Genomic DNA, 19,372 nt, shown 5'->3' with positions numbered 1-19,372 from the left:
AATTCAACAACAAGTTGACAAAAAGTCGGATAGGAATTTATTTCCATCCAGAGCAGTCACAGGCTGAAAAGCGTTTTTCGGCCTCGGTTCCTAAACTGCTGAGAAATTTACGAAAGCCGATCGTTTCGATTTCCGGAGTATCTAGGGAGGCGGAGCCAGGTATTATGCATGGCGAGGGAGGCGCCCCGCGTTAACTTATTCAACGAAGCTGCGAAGTTTGACACAGAGTGGGAACGAAGGCGTGGCCGTCTGTGAAAACACAGCGCCGGTTGCACACGACAGCCGTCTGTTTTAACACGGCAGTCCAGCTTCCAGCGAGCCGGCATGCGAACCAGCACAGTCCACAAAGAGTACGTCATCGCTTTAATCACCATTGCGTTTCCAACGCTGTTTTTTTCTTTTTAAAAATGTTCAAATGTGTGTGAATTCCTAAGGGACCAAACTGCTGAGGTCATCGGTCCCTAGACTTACACACTACGTAAGCTAACTTATGCTAAGGACAACATACACACCCATGCCCGAAGGAGGACTCGAACCCCCGGCGCGAGGGGCCGCCCAGTCCGTGACATGACGCCTCAAACCACACAGCTACTCTGCGCGGGTTTTCATTTTAAATACTGGACATGAACACGGGTCTGAAAAGCGTTCGACACTGTCCCATATCGACAGCTAACAATCCAAATACATTGACAGAAAAAAATTCGCTACACCAAGAAGAAGTTGTGTGACATGCACTAAAGTTGGTAGGCGTGTTCCTACATCTGAAAGATGATATTTAATCAAATTTACAAATTTGGCGCCAGTCGCATAAGAGTGGCGCTAGTAGTGCCACTACGAAGACGCAAATCAGATTTACACTACTGGCCATTACAATTGCTACATCACGAAAATGACGTGCTAGAGACGCGAAATTTAACCGACAAGAAGAAGATGCTGTGATATGCAAATCATTAGCTTTTCAGAGCATTCACACAAGGTTGGCGGCGCTAGCGACACCTACAACGTGCTGACTTGAGGAAAAATGGCTCTGAGCACTATGGGACTCAACTTCTGAGGTCATGAGGTCATTAGTCCCCTAGAACTTAGAACTAGTTAACCCTAACTAACCTAAGGACATCACACACATCCATGCCCGAGCCAGGATTCGAACCTGCGACCGTAGCGGTCTCGCGGTTCCAGACTGCAGCGCCTAGAACCGCACGGCCACTTTGGCCGGCACTTGAGGAAAGTTTCCAATCGATTTCTCATACACAAACAGCAGTTGATTGGCGTTGCCTGGTGAAACGTTGTTGTGATGCCTCGTGTAAGGAGGAGAAATGCGTACCATCACGTTTCCGACTTTGATAAAGGTCGGATTGTAGCCTATCGCGATTGCGGTTTATAGTATCGCGACATTGCTGCTCGGGTTGGTCGAGATCCAATGACTGTTACCAGAATATGGAATCGGTGGGTTCAGGAGGGTAATACGGAACGACGTGCTGGATCCCAACGGCCTCGTATCACTAGCAGTCGAGATGACCGGCATCTTATCCGCATGGCTGTAACGGATCGTGCAGCCACGTCTCGATCCCTGAGTCAACAGATGGGGACGTTTGCACGACACCAACCACTATCTGCCCGAACAGATCGACGACGTTTGCAGCAGCATGGATTATCAGCTCAGAGACCACGGCTGCGGTTACCCTTGATGCTGCATCACAGACAGGAGCGCCTGTGATGGTGTACTCAACGACGAACCTGGGTGCACGAATGGCAAAACGTCATTTTTTCGGATAAATCCAGGTTCTGTTTACAGCATCATGATGGTCGCATCAGTGTTTGGCGACACGGTGAACGCACATCGGAAGCGTGTATTCGTCATTGCCATACTGGCGTATCACGCGGCGTGATGGTATGGGGTGCCATTGGTTACACGTCTCGGTCACCTCTTGTTCACATTGACGGGACTTTGAACAGTGGACGTTACATTCCAGATGTGTTACAACTTTTGGCTCTACCCTTCATTCGATCCCTGCGAAACCCTACATTTCAGCAGGATAATGCACGAACGCATGTTGCAGGTCCTGAACGGGCATTTCTGGATACAGAAAATGTTCGAGTGCTGCCCTGGCCAGCACATTCTCCAGATTTCTCGCCAATTGAAAACGTCTGGTCAGTGGTGGCCGAGCAACTGGCTCGGCACAATACGCCAGTCACTACTCTTGTTGAACTGTGGTATCGTGTTGAATCTGCATGGGCATCTGTAGCTGTACACGTCATCCAAGCTCTGTTTGACTCAATGCCCAGGCACATCAAGACCGTTATTACGGCCAGAGGTGGTTGTTCTGGGTACTGGTTTCTCAGGATCTATGCACCCAAATTGGGTGAAAATGTAATCACATGTCAGTTCTAGTATAATATATTTGTCCAATGAATGCGCGTTTGTCATCTCCATTTCTTCGTGATGTAGCAATTTTAATGGCCAGTGGTGTACTTTAAATACACGCTGTAAACCATCGTGGGCCTTAGTTACGTGCGTTTGAACGATGTCGTGTAATACGGCAACGGAGAGCTGGATGTTCCTTCTGCGATACTGCAGGAAGACTTGGCAGGAATGTAGCAACTGTACATGACAGCTGGCAGCGATGGTCACGGGAATGTACGGCCGCAAGAAGTACGGGCTATGGACGGCCAAGTGGCCTCACCGAGAGGGAAGGCCATCGTGGTCGTTGTGTGGCCCTGGCGCATCGTACTGCATCTGCAACAGCAGTTTGAGCAGTAGTTGGCACCACAGCGACACAAGGAAGTGGTACAAATAAGTTACTTCAAGGACAGCTCATAGCCAGAGGCTCTGTAACGTGCAGTCCACTGACCCCAAACCACCGCCATTTGGGACTTCAGTGGTGTCAAGCGAGAGCTCATTGGAGGGCAGGGGGGAGGTCTGTTGCGGTTTCTGATGTAAGTGATTCTGCCTCCGTGCCAGTGACGGCCAGCTGAGAATCTGAAAAAAAAAAAAAAACTTTCTGCGTGCTAGACACACTGAATCAACCCCTGGAATTATGGTCTGGGATGCGATTTCCAATGACAGCAAGGACATTCTTATGCTTATCCCACGCAAGGTGACGACAAATTAGTACGTCAGTCTTGTGATTCGACCTGTTGTGCTATCATTCATCAACAGCAGTCAGTGGGTATTTTCCAACAGGATAACGCTCGACGACATACCGCTGTTGTAATACAACGTGCTTTACAGAGTGCCGACACGTTGCCTTGGCCTGCTCGATCACCAGACCTCTCTCCAATCGAGCACATATGGAACATCGTTGGGCGATAACTCCAGCGCCATCCAAAAATGGCATTAACCGTTCCTGTATTGACCTACAAAATGCAACAGGCGTGGAACTCCATCCCACAAACTAACATCTGAAACGTGTACAACACAATGCACGCTTGCATTCAACATTCCGGTGCTTACATTGGCTGTTAATGTACTAGCGTTTCACATCTGCAATGGCTTATCTCGCACTCGCATTAACGTATGATCTTGGAGTGTTAAACGCTTAAATATGGTACCTAGAGAAATGTGGTCCCGAAATTTCATTACTCTGCATTAATTATTTGGTGATGTTGCGATTCTTTTCCGTCAGTGTACAACAGTATGGAGAATCTTTACCAATACGTGACCGCCTCGACGGATGTTGGCTATCGAATCCCTTTACGTTACATTGGGCGGAAAATGTTCAACAGAAAGAGCAATAACATCAAGCGCACTCCAAGGAAGCGCAAAAGGCTCATAATATTCGGAATGCACGTAACTGGTATATCAGGAAGGCTGTGCAGCGCCACCGACAGAAGTGCCGTCTACAGGAAAACACCGTCGCTGGACGATCGAAAGGAAATGTAGCTCTTTTTAAACGCGGACAATGCGAGACAATTTCCACAACAAAGAACTCGATAGCATCAGATTACAAGATAACCATTGAATATCTGGAGCACGTCGTACAGTCTACCTAAATGTTCTTTTCAGAAACGCGTTTCTTGTTATTGCCAGTCTACATTCCATATCGTCTCTCCTTTGACCATCAACACCTATCTTGTTACCCAAGTAGCAACTCATAGTGTCTCGTTTCCTCACGTAATTCCCTTAGGATCAACTGACTTCATTTTAGCACAGTCCAATACCCCTTTTTTACTGTTGTTCGCAGCAATAATGTCATTTACTTCTGAATGGCTACTTCTCCGTGAAATGGGGCAGATCGGCAGGGAACCGTCCCTGTAAACCGTATTACGAGTAACAAATTTGCAGTTGACGTGGCAAGTAGAGAGGGAATTTTAGGTTTAAATGATGATGGGCGAAACTCTGGAAGAGAGATGGAATATCGAAGAAGATTAAGGGAATATCAACATAGGTACCACTGTCCTCGTAGCATTCAGACTTAACTCAAATAATCCACATGCGATCACCATCTTTCATTGCTCTTTTAAGACACACTATCGACTAAGTGTACGAGTTACCACTCAAGTGTGTCTTTTTAAATGTATTGCACAACGGAAATATTCCTATAGTTTGTTCTAGCAGGGTCCACAGCTGAAATAATTTGCTTCAATGACAATAACCTGTCACCCTGATTGCTATCACGTGGATTATTATTACTCTTTATTTGTTTCACTATTGCACAGTTTCAATTGTTTCTCAAGCGTCCGATATAACCTGTCAAATAAATATATTGGGTTACAATCAAAATTTGATTTTGTCGTAGTACAATGTTAAAATGCAGCTGAGTGCGCGGACGCTAAAACAAATGACAAGGCACCTTATTTTTTTATAATAGTTGTGATGCAATATGCATGTAAATACAATACTACACTGTACTTTATTGTTATATCACAAGTGGAATGTTACAACACAACGATTCAAGAACAATAAGGTGTCATGTTTTTTATTTTACGGTCCGCGCACCTAACTGCATTTTAACGTTCTACGCAGCTCGTGGGTCGCTGTGGAGCCGTCACTCGTAATATCCCTGCCGCCCCTGAGGCCGCCCCCGCTCGCGAAAATAGCGTAAATCTGCTGTGTGTGTGGATACAACAGAATACGTGCATGTTTGTTTTAGCGCTGGCATCTGGAGGTTGAAGTAGGTACGCTGGCTCTGTATCAAAGTTGAATAGTACTCTTATGCAAGCCATAAGAGCATGTACACACTTGTACATTTAAATACAGAAAATATCGAAAAAATGTGGAAAATGTTAAAAAAATTCGGTAAAATCCTGATACGACATGGTCATGCAGGTTATCTGTATGTATACTTAGAGTGTAGCTGAATTTTTTTTGTGACATAAGCACTAGATCAAAGTGTCTGCATTCTTTCCTAGAAAGTTACAAGGGGGCAAATCTATTAGAATCACAGCACCATCTGATGGAGAGACGGTGTGTTATAGACAGAGATATGATGAGAAGGCCATATTCTCATACTCCCATCATTTCCAAGAGTGCATAGATAAGCAGTAATGCTATTTTAGCCTCCACCCATTACATGCTACTTGCAGCTTGTATGTATTTGGAATCGTAAAATATATTTCAATCTATTATGAATCCAGGAGCGATGCATATTGATTGCATATTGGCGTTACTATAGATAACATTAATCGACGTTACTACTGCTAACAGAGGATTAAAAGGGAGCTCTGTGGTCAGCATAGGTAGCATAATTTTGGAATCTAGATGACTTAGATTATCTCCTAATACTATTGCTTGACGTTTGTCTAATTTTTAAACCATTTCTCGTGCATTTAACCAGTTTTCGATTGTTCTCTCTGGTGTTTTGGTAACGTCATGTACGCAGAAAAAAATCACACGCACAATACCCCTAATTCTAGTGTGTGCTCAGGTGACAGCGTGCGCATAAACTAGTGTAATTATGGCCATACTTAGAAGGTGTCAATGAAAGTACTGCTATCTGGAGTGCATGGTGCTTGTCGTTGCTGGACCCACGTCCAGTTCCACATGGCACAGGGTTATCCACATCGCAGCAACCACGAAGTGGCGTGATTGGATTGAAGTCTAATCACATTTAGAAGGTATGACCTGAACATCATGTGACTGGTAGTGTCATCGCGAGCTTTATCCGATGATTTGTGTTTGCTGTTGGCCGTTATATTGACATGCTAAGATGCATTCCTGTGTTTGTCCCACGCTTTTACGAATACTACGGTAGGCTGACCTGGCGTCTAAACAGGAATCTGCCGGAGAAGGCTGTGCATACGTCCCGTATAGTTAGAGTCACTTTAAATGCGAACATTTAAAGTTAGGCTTTATCGTGAATGTTAATGACATCGAATGAAACAACAAGTCTGGAAACGCAATCTTTGTCTATAAAATATGACAGTGCAGGGCCACAAGTTAAAAAAAAAACTTGTTGTTTCATTCGTAATCAGAGTCAATAATTGGTTATAATGGTATACACTATATTTCTATAGTTACCATTATTTAACCTGGAAATCAGTTACTAGTTCTACGAAACAGCGATGCTGACAGTTCAACTGCGAACAATGTCTAGGCTGGATGATTGCCTATAAGTTGAGCAACATAATTTTCCCAGATATGTTACGGCTACGACACGGAACAATGCTAATATCAGTACGGTGTTATAAATAAACAACTATGATTGGCCTTCGGATCTATAATTATCACATACATACTAAGTTTAGGATTTTGTGGTGTACGTTATGTCAAAATATGGGATCTGAGATAGTCAGGGATACATATCAGGTTGCAGTAAGGATGTGCGCTATAATTGTTTCCATAGAACTTTATTTTACTGACAGACCACTGCTTACGTGTGTATATTGCCGAACAAACATTAGACACAGATTCATGATATTTTTTGTGAGTTTTCTTTAAACGGTTATTGTTTATAAGGGGATCACGCGAATATGTAGCCTCTCTTCCTAAGACACACCCTCAGAATAGTACATTGTGCCACACACAGAAAACGGTGCTAGAGAGAGGGAGGAACACCCCAATTTCTCTTATCTTAACGCCATGAACCATGGATCTTGCCGTTGGTGGGGAGGCTTGCGTGCCTCAACGATACAGATAGCCGTACCGTAGCTGCAACCACAACGGAGGGGTATCTGTTGAGAGGCCAGACAAACGTGTGGTTCCTGAAGATGGGCAGCAGCCTTTTCAGTAGTTGCAGGGGCAACAGTCTGAATGATTGACTGATCTGGCCCTGTAACACTAACCAAAACGGCCTTGCTGTTTTGGTACTGCGAACGGCTGAAAGCAAGGGGAAACTACAGCCATATTTTCTCCCGAGGGCATGCAGCTTTACTGTATGATTAAATGATGATGGTGTACTCTTGGGTAAAATATTCCGGAGGTAAAATAGTCCCCCATTCGGATCTCCGGGAGGGGACTACTCAAGAGGACATCGTTATCAGGAGAAAGAAAACTGGCCTTCTACGGATCGGAGCATGGAATGTCAGATCCCTTAATCGGGCAGGTAGGTTAGAAAATTTAAAAAGGGAAATGGATAGGTTAAAGTTAGATATAGTGGGAATTAGTGAAGTTCGGTGGCAGGAGGAACAAGACTTTTGGTCAGGTGAATACAGGGTTATAAATACAAAATCAAATAGGGGTAATGCAGGAGTAGGTTTAATAATGAATAAAAAAAAATAGGAGTACGGGTAAGCTACTACAAACAGCATAGTGAACGCATTATTGTGGCCAAGATAGACACGAAGCCCACGCCTACTACAGTAGTACAAGTTTATATGCCAACTAGCTCTGCAGATGATGAAGAAATTGATGAAATGTATAATGAGATAAAATAAATTATTCAGGTAGTGAAGGGAGACGAAAATTTAATAGTCATGGGTGACTGGAACTCGATAGTAGGAAAAGGAAGAGAAAGAAACGTAGTAGGTGAATATGGATTGGGGCCAAGAAATGAAAGAGGAAGCCGCCTGGTAGAATTTTGCACTGAGCACAACTTAATCATAGCTAACACTTGGTTCAAGAATCATGAAAGAAGGTTGTATACATGGAAGAACCCTGTAGATACTAAAAGCTTTCAGATAGATTATATAATTATATATGACGGTAGTATCTGTTCACGAAAGAACAGTTACCGTGGATGACCATGCAGCTTTGCTAGAAATGAAATGATAATTAAATGGACACCCTAGCTGCAAACAGGCGTTGATGTACTTCATTGGGGACATGTTGAAAACGTGTGCCCCAACCGGGACTCGAACCCGGGATCTCCTGCTTACATGGCAGATACTCTATCCATATGAGCCACCGCGGGCACAGAGGATAGTGCGTCTGCAGGGACTTATCCCTTGCACGCTCCCCGTGAGATCCACATTCCCAACATGTGCACACCACTACATTCGTAGTGCGCCTAATAGATGTTTGCCCATCATACTCATTACTCGTGGCAGATTAATCTACCAATTCCCGTACGAGTTCTGGCATAGCGTGTGCGTTCGCACAAGAAGGTCAATGGCCGGGAAGCCATATTTAAACTATATGTGACGGTAGTATCTGTTCCCAAATGAACAGTTACCGTGGATGACCATGCAGCGAAATGATAATTAAATGGACACCCTAGCTGCAAACAGGCGTTGATGTACTTCATTGGGGACATGTTGAAAACGTGTGCCCCAACCGGGGCTCGAACCCGGGATCTCCTGCTTACATGGCAGATGCTCTATCCATATGAGCCACCGCGGGCACAGAGAATAGTGCGTCTGCAGGGACTTATCCCTTGCACGCTCCCCGTGAGATCCACATTCCCAACATGTCCACACCACTACATTCGTAGTGCGCCTAATAGATGTTTGCCCATCATACTCATTACTCGTGGCAGATTAATCTACCAAGTCCCGTACGAGTTCTGGCATAGCGTGTGCGTTCGCACAAGAAGGTCAATGGCCGGGAAGCCATATTTAAACTATATGTGACGGTAGTATCTGTTCCCGAATGAACAGTTACCGTGGATGACCATGCAGCGAAATGATAATTAAATGGACACCCTAGCTGCAAACAGGCGTTGATGTACTTCATTGGGGACATGTTGAAAACGTGTGCCCCAACCGGGACTCGAACCCGGGATCTCCTGCTTACATGGCAGATGCTCTATCCATATGAGCCACCGCGGGCACAGAGAATAGTGCGTCTGCAGGGACTTATCCCTTGCACGCTCCCCGTGAGATCCACATTCCCAACATGTCCACACCACTACATTCGTAGTGCGCCTAATAGATGTTTGCCCAACATACTCATTACTCGTGGCAGATTAATCTACCAATTCCCGTACGAGTTCTGGCATAGCGTGTGCGTTCGCACAAGAAGGTCAATGCACGGGAAGCCATGTTTTAACTACGAGATGCATTCAAGTTCTAAGGCCTCTGATTTTTTTTTCCGTACTGGAAAGAGATAAGAACATGCGCATTGTTTTAAAATGAGGCCGCATTCATTGTCAATACGTCCCAGAGATGGCAGCACCGTACGGCAGATGGAATTTTACCGCCAGCGGCGAGAATGAGAACTGTTTTAAATACTTATAATGACGATGTTTTCCTTACTTGAACAGCGTGCAATCATTCGTTTTCTGAATTTGCCTGGTGTGAAACCAATTGAAATTCATCGACAGTTGAAGGCGACACGTGGTGATGGAGTTATGGATGTGTCGAAAGTGCGTTCGTGGGTGCGACAGTTTAATGAAGGGAGAACATCGTGTGACAACAAACCGAAACAACCTTGGGCTCGCACAAGCCGGTCTGACGACATGATCGAGAAAGTGTAGAGAATTGTTTTGGGGGATCGCCGAATTACTGTTGAACAGATCGCCTTCAGAGTTGGCATTTCTGTGGGTTCTGTGCACACAATCCTGCATGACGACCTGAAAATGCGAAGTGTCATCCAGGTGGGTGCCACGAATGCTGACGGACGACCACATGGCTGCCCGTGTGGCATGTTGCCAAGCAATGTTGATGCGCAACGACAGCATGAATGGGACTTTTTTTCCGTCGGTTGTGACAATGGATGAGACGTGGATGCCATTTTTCAATCCAGAAACAAAGCGCCAGTCAGTTCAATGGAAGCACACAGATTCACCGCCACCAAAAAAATTTCGGGTAACCGCCAGTGCTGAAAAAATGATGGTGTCTATGTTCTGGGACAGCGAGGGCGTAATTCTTACCCATTGCGTTCCAAAGGGCACTACGGTAACAGGTGCATCCTACGAAAATGTTTTGAAGAGCAAATTCCTTCCTGCACTGCAACAAAAACGTCCGGGAAGGGCTGCGCGTGTGCTGTTCCACCAAGACAACACACCCACACATCGAGCTAACATTACGCAACAGTTTCTTCGTGATAACATCTTTGAAGTGATTCCTCATGCTCCCTACTCACCTGACCGGGCTCCTAGTGACTTTTGGCTCTTTCCAACAATGAAAGACACTCTCCGTGGCCGCACATTCACCAGCCGTGCTGCTATTGCCTCAGCGATTTTCCAGTGATCAAAACAGACTCCTAAAGAAGCCTTTGCCGCTGCCATGGAATCATGGCGTCAGCGTTGTGAAAAATGTGTACGTCTGCAGGGCGATTACGTCGAGAAGTAACGCCAGTTTCATCGATTTCGGGTGAGTAGTTAATTAGAAAAAAAATCGGAGGCCTTAGAACTTGAATGCACCTTGTATATATGACGGTACTATCTGTTCCCGAAAGAACAGTTACCGTGGATGACCATGCAGCTTTGCTAGAAATGAAATGATAATTAAATGAACACCCTAGCTGCAAACAGGCGTTGATGTATTTCATTGGGAATATGTTGAAAATGTGTGCCTACACACACTACAAATGTAGTGGTTTAGACATGTTGGGAATGTGGATCTCACGGGGAGCGTGCAAGGGATAAGTCCCTGCAGACGCACTATCCTCTGTGCCCGCGGTGGCTCATAGGGATAGAGCGTCTGCCATGTAAGCAGTAGATCCCGGGTTCGAGTCCCGGCCGGGGCTCACATTTTCAACATGTTCAAATGGTTCAAATGGCTCTGAGCACTATGGGACTTAACATCTATGGTCATCAGTCCCCTAGAACTTAGAACCACTTAAACCTAACTAACCTAAGGACAGCACACAACATCCAGCCATCACGAGGCAGAGAAAATCCCTGACCCCGCCGGGAATCGAACCCGGGATTTTCAACATGTCCCCAATGAAGTACATCATCGCCTGTTTGCAGCTAGGGTGTCCATTTAATTATCATTTCAGATTATATAATGGTAAGACAGAGATTTAGGAAGCAGATTTTAAATTAAAGACATTTCCAGGGGCAGATGTGGACTCTGACCACAATCTATTGGTTATGAGCTGTAGATTAAAACTGAAGAAACTGCAAAAAGGTGGGAATTTAAGGAGATGGGACCTGGATAAACTGAAAGAAGCAGAGGTTGTACAGAGTTTCAGGGAGAGCATAAGGGAACAATTGACAGGAATGGGGGAAAGAAATACAGTAGGAGAAGAATGGGTAGCTTTGAGGAATGAAATAGTGAAGGCAGCAGAGGATCAAGTAGGTAAAAAGACGAGGGCTGGTAGAAATCCTTGGGTAACAGAAGAGATACTGAATTTAATTGATGAAAGGATGAAATACAAAAATGCAGCAACGAAAGCAGGCGAAAATGAATACAAATGTCTCAAAAATGAGATCGACAGGAAGTGCAAAATGGCTCAGCAGGGATGGCTAGAGGACAGATTTAAGGATGTAGAAGCATATATCACTAGGGGTGAGATAGATACTGCCTACAGGAAAATTGAAGAGAGCTTTGGAGAAAAGAGAATCGCCTGTATGAATATCAAGAGCTCAGATGGAAAACCAGTCCTAAGCAAAGAAGGGAAAGCAGAAAGGTGGAAGGAGTATGTAGAGGGTCTATATGATGGTGATATACTTAAAGGCAATACTATGGAAATGGAGTAGACAACATTCCATTAGAACTACTGACAGCCTTAGGAGAGTCAGTCCTGAGAAAACTCTACCATCTGGTGAGCAAGATGTATGAGACAGGCGAAATTCCCTCAGACTTAAGGAAGAATATAATAATTCCAATCCCAAAGAACGCAGGCGTTGACAGATGTGAAAATTACCGAACTATCAGTTCATTAAGTCACAGCTGCAAAATACTCACGAGAATTATTTACAGACGAATGGAGAAACTGGTAGAAGCCGACCTTGGGGAAGATCAGTTTGGATTCCGTAGAAATGTTGGAACACGTGACGCAATACTGACCCTACAACTTATCTTAGAAAAAAGATTAAGGAAAGGCAAACCTACGTTTCTAGCATTTCTAGACTTAGAGAAAGCTTTTGACAATGTTGATTGAAATACTCTTTTTCAAATTCTGAAGGTGGCAGGGGTAAAATACAGGGAGCGAAAGGCTATTTACAATTTGTACAGAAACCAGATGGCAGTTATAAGAGTCAAGGGACATGAAAGGGAAGCAGTGGTTGGGAAGGGAGTGAGACAGGGTTGTAGCCTCTCCCCGATGCTATTCAATCTGTATATTGAGCAAGCATTAAAGGAAACGAAAGAAAAGTTCAGAGTTGGTATTAAAATACACGGAGAAGATATAAAAACTTTGAGTTTCGCCGATGACATTGTAATTCTGTCAGAGACAGCAAAGGACTTGGAAGAGCAGGTGAACGGAATGGACAGTATCTTGAAAGGAGTGTATAAGATGAACATCAACAAAAGCAAAAACAAAGCGCCAGTCAGTTCAATGGAAGCACACAGATTCACCGCCACCAAAAAAATTTCGGGTAACCGTCGAATTAGGACGGATGATGATGCGGGAATTAGATTAGGAAATGCGACACTTAAAGTAGTAAAGGAGTTTTGCTATTTGGGGAGCAAAATAACTGATGATGGTCAAAGTAGAGAGGATATAAAATGTAGACTGGAAATGGCAAGGAAAGCGTTTCTGAAGAAGAGAAATTTGTTAACATCGAGTATTGATTTAAGTGTCAGGAAGTCGTTTCTGAAAGTATTTGTATGGAGTGTAGCCATGTATGGAAGTGAAACATGGACGATAAATAGTTTAGACAAGAAGAGAATAGAAGCTTTCGAAATGTGGTGCTACAGAAGAATGCCGAAGATTAGATGGGTAGATCACATAACTAATGAGGAGGTATTGAATAGAATTGTGGAGAAGAAGAGTTTGTGGCACAACTTGACTAGAAGAAGGGATCGGTTGATAGGACATGTTCTGAGGCATCAAGGGATCACCACTTTAGTACTGGAGGGCAGCATGTAGGGTAAAAATCGTAGAGGGAGACCAAGAGATAAATACACTAAGCAGTTTCAGAAGGATGTAGGCTGCAGTAGGTACTGGGAGATGAAGAGGCTTGCACAGAATAGAGTAGCGTGGAGAGCTGCATCAAACCAGTCTCAGGACTGAAGACCACAACAACAACAACAATGCGGAATATAACTTGCAAACTGTGTGTTTCGTGAAAAGATAGTTGTCCGATTTGAGCTTCCGTAATACTAGCGTGTTGATCGAGCCTACTGCTGCCAAGTCCCGAGTGTAATGGAGCCGCCACAGAACAGGCGTCAAGGAGCTGTTCCTGCCCTCCCACCGGCATGGCGAAGACGGTATCTGTCATTGCGCCAACGTCCAGTGGCGATGGTCACGTGCCCATTTCAGTCATAGTTGCCGATGTCGTGGTGTTTACATTGGCGCACGCATGGGCCGTCGGCTGTGGAGGCCCAGTGTTAGGGTTTCGCTGCACTGTGTGGTCACACACAGTTGGACTCTGCCCAGCATTAAAATCAAATGTTAGTTCCCCCACATTTCGCTGCCTTTCCTCTTTTACCTGTCTGTCCATCACAATGACTGGTCACGGCACCTGGTGACCGAAGCTGGAACTAGACAGTGGCGCTGTGACGCCTGGAAATCATGCTCACCATGCTCTAGACATTAATGCTACCAAGTTTGGTACTCGTACAGTAATTAGTTTCCGTGTTATAACGTGTCAAATAGCGAAAGATTAATTATAACCACCCGTCACAACAAGGTCTTCAACTAGGGTAGAAAATGATTACTCTTTACATGAGTTACTTTATCTCATTCTCAATTGGCCTGAAAATTTTGCCGTGGATGGCTTCTGAAAATCTCTTTTGTTAGATTTCAGTTTCTGAAAAATCTCTTTTGTTAGATTTTGTCATTCAGGTGTTTGATATTTTCAAACAGACCTCTTCAAAAATCAACACGTGAAATATCGTGAAACTGGGCCTTTGTTACAATTATCTCCTTAACAGTGTTCACACTAATCCTATTCTTTATCAAAATTAGACATATTTGTCTGCATGGAGTTACCACAATAAAAAAGTATCCGAATTCAGTCTCCAGCTGAACCATCTAAACGAAACTAAGACAGGTCTATCATTTTCAAATTTCGTACATCTCAAGATATCAGATTCATGGATTTGCAGCTCACTACTGCCTTTGTGTAGTTCTACCTAGCGCTAATGCTGCTGCAGAAAGAGTGTCCTCTGTCAGAAAAGGTTTATGGACTGTTGAAAAAAAAACAGGGAAAAAGTGTGAAAATTTCGTCTCCAGATAGCTTTCCTTTGTTTCCATATGACTGGTGCGGGCAACAGCTCATCTTCAGATCATTTGTTAAAAATACAGAGTAACCTGCCGAATCTGGAACTGAAAGTTCGCTGTCACATGACTCGACAGTTTACTCTGTAACAGTAATAAATGATCTGAAGACAGGCAGCTGGCCCGAATCACGTCACGTGGAAACAAAGGAAAGCCATCAGGAGACGAAATTTTCACACTTTTTCCCTGTTTTTTTTTCAACAGTCCATAAACCTTTTCTGACAGAGGACACTCTTTCTGCAGCAGCATTAGCGCTAGGTAGAACTACACAAAGGCAGTAGTGAGCTGCAAATCCATGAATCTGATATCTTGAGATGTACGAAATTTGAAAATGATAGACCTGTCTTAGTTTGGTTTAATCAGATGGTGTATTTTCTTTTTTTCTTTGGGTATGACCACGTTTATTCTGAATTTCGTTATGCTACAGGTTTCTTAATAACTGGCTATCAGACTATAGGGGATAGTTATTGAAAAACTGGACAGTTTAACTCTCGTACGTATTTCGTCGCGACAACTGGACAGTTAAACAAAATAAGGGACGATCCCATATAGTACGGGACGTCTTATAATAAGCCGACTCAAGCGTCCTCACTCAGGTGCAAGAATATTGTGGCCGACCAATAACTTGGGGTGAATGATCAAAACAAGTGCTACACTGCCAAGTGTCAAAATATTCAAGTAACATGAAATTCAAACTGTGTTTTATTTAAATCGTATTATTTATCAACTGTAGTAAGTTATGTGAAAAATTTCATACTATTATTTACTGGACATATACCTTAATATAATACATGATTATTTTTGTTTTGTTAAGAATAAAATTGTGATACTACAAAGTCAGAATCTCGTGTTTTTGAGTCTTTCGTCTTCTGGCTGGTTTGGTGCAGCCCGCTACGAATTCTTCTCATGTGCCAACCTCTTCATCTCACAGTATCACTTGCAACCTACGTCCTCAATAATTTGGTACATATATTCCAATCTCTGTGTTTATGTGCAGTTGTTACCCTCTACAGCTCCCTCTAGTACCACGGAAGTCTGATGTCTTAACCGATATCCTATCATCTTGTCCCTTCTCCCTGTCAGTGTTTTCCACACATTGCTTTCCTCCTCGATTCTGCGCAGAACCTCCTCATTCCTTAACTTATCAGGTCACTTACTTTTCAACATTCGTCTGTAGCACTGCATCTCAAATTCTTCGATTCTCTTCTGATCCAGATTTCACACAGTCCATGTTTAATTACCATGCAATGCTGTGCTCCAAATGTACATTCTCAGAAATTTCTTCCTCAAATTAAGGCCTATGTTTGATACTCTACTAGACTTCTCTTGCCTGGGAATGACCTTTTTTTCAGTGCTAGTCTGCTCTTGATGTCCTCCTTGCTCCGTCCGCCATTGGTTATTTTACTGCCTAGGTAGTAGAATTCCTTGACTTCATCTAATTCGTGACCATCAGTCCTAATGTTAAGTTTCGCGCTGTTCTCATTTCTACTCCTTCTCATTACTTTCGTCTTTCTGCGATTTACCCTCAATCCAAATTCTGTACCCATTAGACCGCTCATTGCATTCAGCAGATCACGTAATTTTTCTTCATCTTCACTCAGAACAGCAATGTCATCAGCGAATAGTATCACTGATATCCTTTCACCTTGAATTTTAATTCCACTCCTGAACCTTTCTTTTATTTCCACCATTGCTTCGTCGATATACAGATTGAGCAGTGGGGTACAAGACTACATCCCTGTCTTACACCCTGTGAAATCCGAGTACTTCGTTCTTGATCGTCCACTCTTATTATTCCCTCTTGTCTCTTTTACGTATTGTATATTATTCGTCTCCCCCTATAGCTTACCCCTATTTTTATCAGAATTTCGAACATCTTGCACCATTTTACATTGTCAAACGCTTCTTCTAGATCGACAAATCCTATGAACGTATATTAATTTTTCTTTAAGTTAGAATTGCCTCTCTGGTGCTTTGACCTTTCTTAAAGCCAAATTGATCGTCCTCTAACACATCCTCAATTTTCTTTTCCATTCTTTTGTATATTATTCTTGTCAGCAACTTGGATGCATAAGCTGTCAAAGTGATTATGCAGTAATAATTCTCGCACTTTTCAGCTCTTGAAGTCTTCAGAATTGTGTGAATGATATTTTTCCGAAATTCAAATGGTATGTCGCCAGACTCCACATATTCTTCACGCCAACGTGAATAGTGGTTTGGTTGCCACTTGCCCAAATGATCTTAGAAATTCTGATGGAATTTTATCGATCCCTTTTGCCTTGTTTGATCTTAAGTCCTACAAAGCTCTCCTGATTCTAATGCTGCATCCCGTCTCCCTTCTAAATCGACTCCTGTTGCTTCTTGTATCACATTAGACTAGTCTTCCCCCTCATAGAGGCTTTCAATGTACTCTTCCCATCTATCAGCTCTCTCGCTTGCATTTAACAGTGGAATTTTCGTTGCACTCTTAATGTTACTACCTTTGCTTTTAATGTCACCGTACGTTCTTTTGACTTCCCTCTACGCTGACTCAGACTTTCCTCCGATTTCTTCACATTTTTCCTGCAGCCATTTCGTCCTAGCATCCCTGTTCTTCCTATTTATTTTGTTCCTCAGCAACTCGTATTTCTGTATTCTTGAATTTTCCTGAACATTTTTGTACTTACTTGTTTCATCGATCAGCTGAAGTATTTCTTCTGTTACCCATGTTTTTCTTTCCAATTTCTGTGACTGCCCTTCTTAGAGATGTCCATTCCTCTTAAACCCTACTGCCTACTGAGCTGTTCTTTAGTGCTGTATCTATAACTACAGAGAACTTCAAACATATCTCGTCATTCCTCTGTACTTCCGATTGATTGTTCCTGACTAATCTCTTAAACATCAGCCTACTCTTCACCACTACTAAATTATGGTCTGAGTCTATATCAGCTCCTGAGTACGCCTTACAACCCGGCATCTGATTTCGGAATCTCTATCTGAGCATTACGTAATCTAACGGAAATCTTCCCATATCACGTGGCCATTTCCAAGTATATCTCCTCCTTTTGTGATTCTTGAACAGAGTACTCGCTATTGCTAGCTAAAATTTATTTAATTTTTATAATTAATTGTAATAATTATGTAACTGAATCCAGTGTTCGAATATTAGTATTCCTCTCTCTGTACAGGGCGATTCAACTGCCACTATAGATAGATTTTATGCAACCCACAGAAAAATTGAATGGGACCTTTTTGCAGGAAATTTAACGCAATTGAAGTTTATATCGGGGTACATCTTCTCTGGAGGCCGCAGTTTCGGGTTATTTAAGAAAAACGCTTCTGAAGTTCACTTTTGTTCGTTTTTTTGAATAATTTGAGTACTACGCCATCTAGCATAAACTTATCCTGATACATAATTTAACTACATTAAATTTTCTACAAAAAAAGTTCTGTTGATTTTTGCTGTGGGAATAATAGCTTGCACATAGCGAGCGAGAGAATATGAAAATCCTGCACATGGTATTTGACGATATTGCAGGTTGCATAAAACACTTGGGTAGGGGCAGCTGACAGAAGCAATGGAATAGCGATATGCACAAATACAGATGGCGGCAGTATCGCGTATACAAGATGCAAAGGGGCAGTGCATTGGTAGAGCTGCCATTTGTGCTCAAGTGAATCACATGAAAAAGTTTCCAACGTGGTTATGGTCGCACAACGGAAATTAACAGACTTTGAACGCGGAATTTCAGTTGGAACTGGATGCAGGGAACGTTCCGTTTCGGAAATCATTATAGGATTTCAATATTCCGAGATCCACCGTGTCAAGAGTGTGCCGAGAATACCAAATTTAAGGCATTACCTCTCACCATGACTGATGCGAGTGCCATTGTTAACAGCACACACTGCATGCAGCACCTCTTGTGGGCTTGCGACCGCAGACTACTGAAAAACCGTGGTCTGGACATGTGAATTCGATTTCAGTTGTTAAGAGTTGATGGTAAGGTTCGAGTGTGGCACAGACAACACTAAGCAATGGACCCAAGATGTCAACAAGGCACTGTGCAAGCTGGTGGTGGCTCTATAACAGTTTGGGTTACGTTTACATGGAATGGACAGGGTTCTCTGGTCGAACTAAACCGATCATTGACTAGAAATATTTAAGTTCGCTTTAGACCATTTGCAGCAATTCATGGACTTCATTTTCATAGATGACAATTCACCATGTTACTGGGGCACAACTGTTCACAGTTGGTTTCAAGAACATTGTGGACAATTTCAGTGAAGGATCTGGCCACCGAGATCACCCAACATTAATCCCATTGAAGATTTATGCGACATAATCGAGTGGTTAGTTCGTGCACAACATCCTGCACCGGCAACACTTTCGCAATTGTGGATGGCTATACAGGCAGCATGCATCAATATTCCAGTCGGTAAGAAGTACTGGCCCGAGCTCACTTGGCTCAGTCCTGGCTCACACCAGGACCGACCCTAGTTACCTAGCATCAACACTTTTTACCCACTATTTTCACCATTTTACGTAAAATTCACCTACTTTCATGTAAAAAACGCCTATTTCAGTACAAAGTACAAAATTTATGAACATGAATATTTTTTCGTATCACGTTCACTTATTATGAAATAATTATTTTTTTCTCAGATAAGGTAAGAAATTAAATTTAATACGTTTTTTATAAAAGGTGAAAGTAAGAAAATAGATAAAATGAATTATGATGA

General features: G+C 43.1%; 2 non-coding genes across 2 annotated transcripts; both read right to left on the bottom strand.

The window, feature by feature from the left end:
• Nucleotides 1–8,645: 8,645 nt before the first annotated feature.
• Trnat-ugu (transfer RNA threonine (anticodon UGU)) lies at nucleotides 8,646–8,720 on the bottom strand. Its single transcript has one exon. It is a non-coding gene; the product is annotated as a tRNA-Thr (tRNA).
• Nucleotides 8,721–9,073: 353 nt separating this feature from the next.
• Trnat-ugu (transfer RNA threonine (anticodon UGU)) lies at nucleotides 9,074–9,148 on the bottom strand. Its single transcript has one exon. It is a non-coding gene; the product is annotated as a tRNA-Thr (tRNA).
• Nucleotides 9,149–19,372: the final 10,224 nt, after the last annotated feature.

Source organism: Schistocerca cancellata, chromosome 6, assembly GCF_023864275.1.
Source record: "Schistocerca cancellata isolate TAMUIC-IGC-003103 chromosome 6, iqSchCanc2.1, whole genome shotgun sequence".
In the NCBI taxonomy this organism is placed as follows: domain Eukaryota; kingdom Metazoa; phylum Arthropoda; class Insecta; order Orthoptera; family Acrididae; genus Schistocerca; species Schistocerca cancellata.
This window is presented reverse-complemented; position numbering and strand designations above follow the sequence as displayed.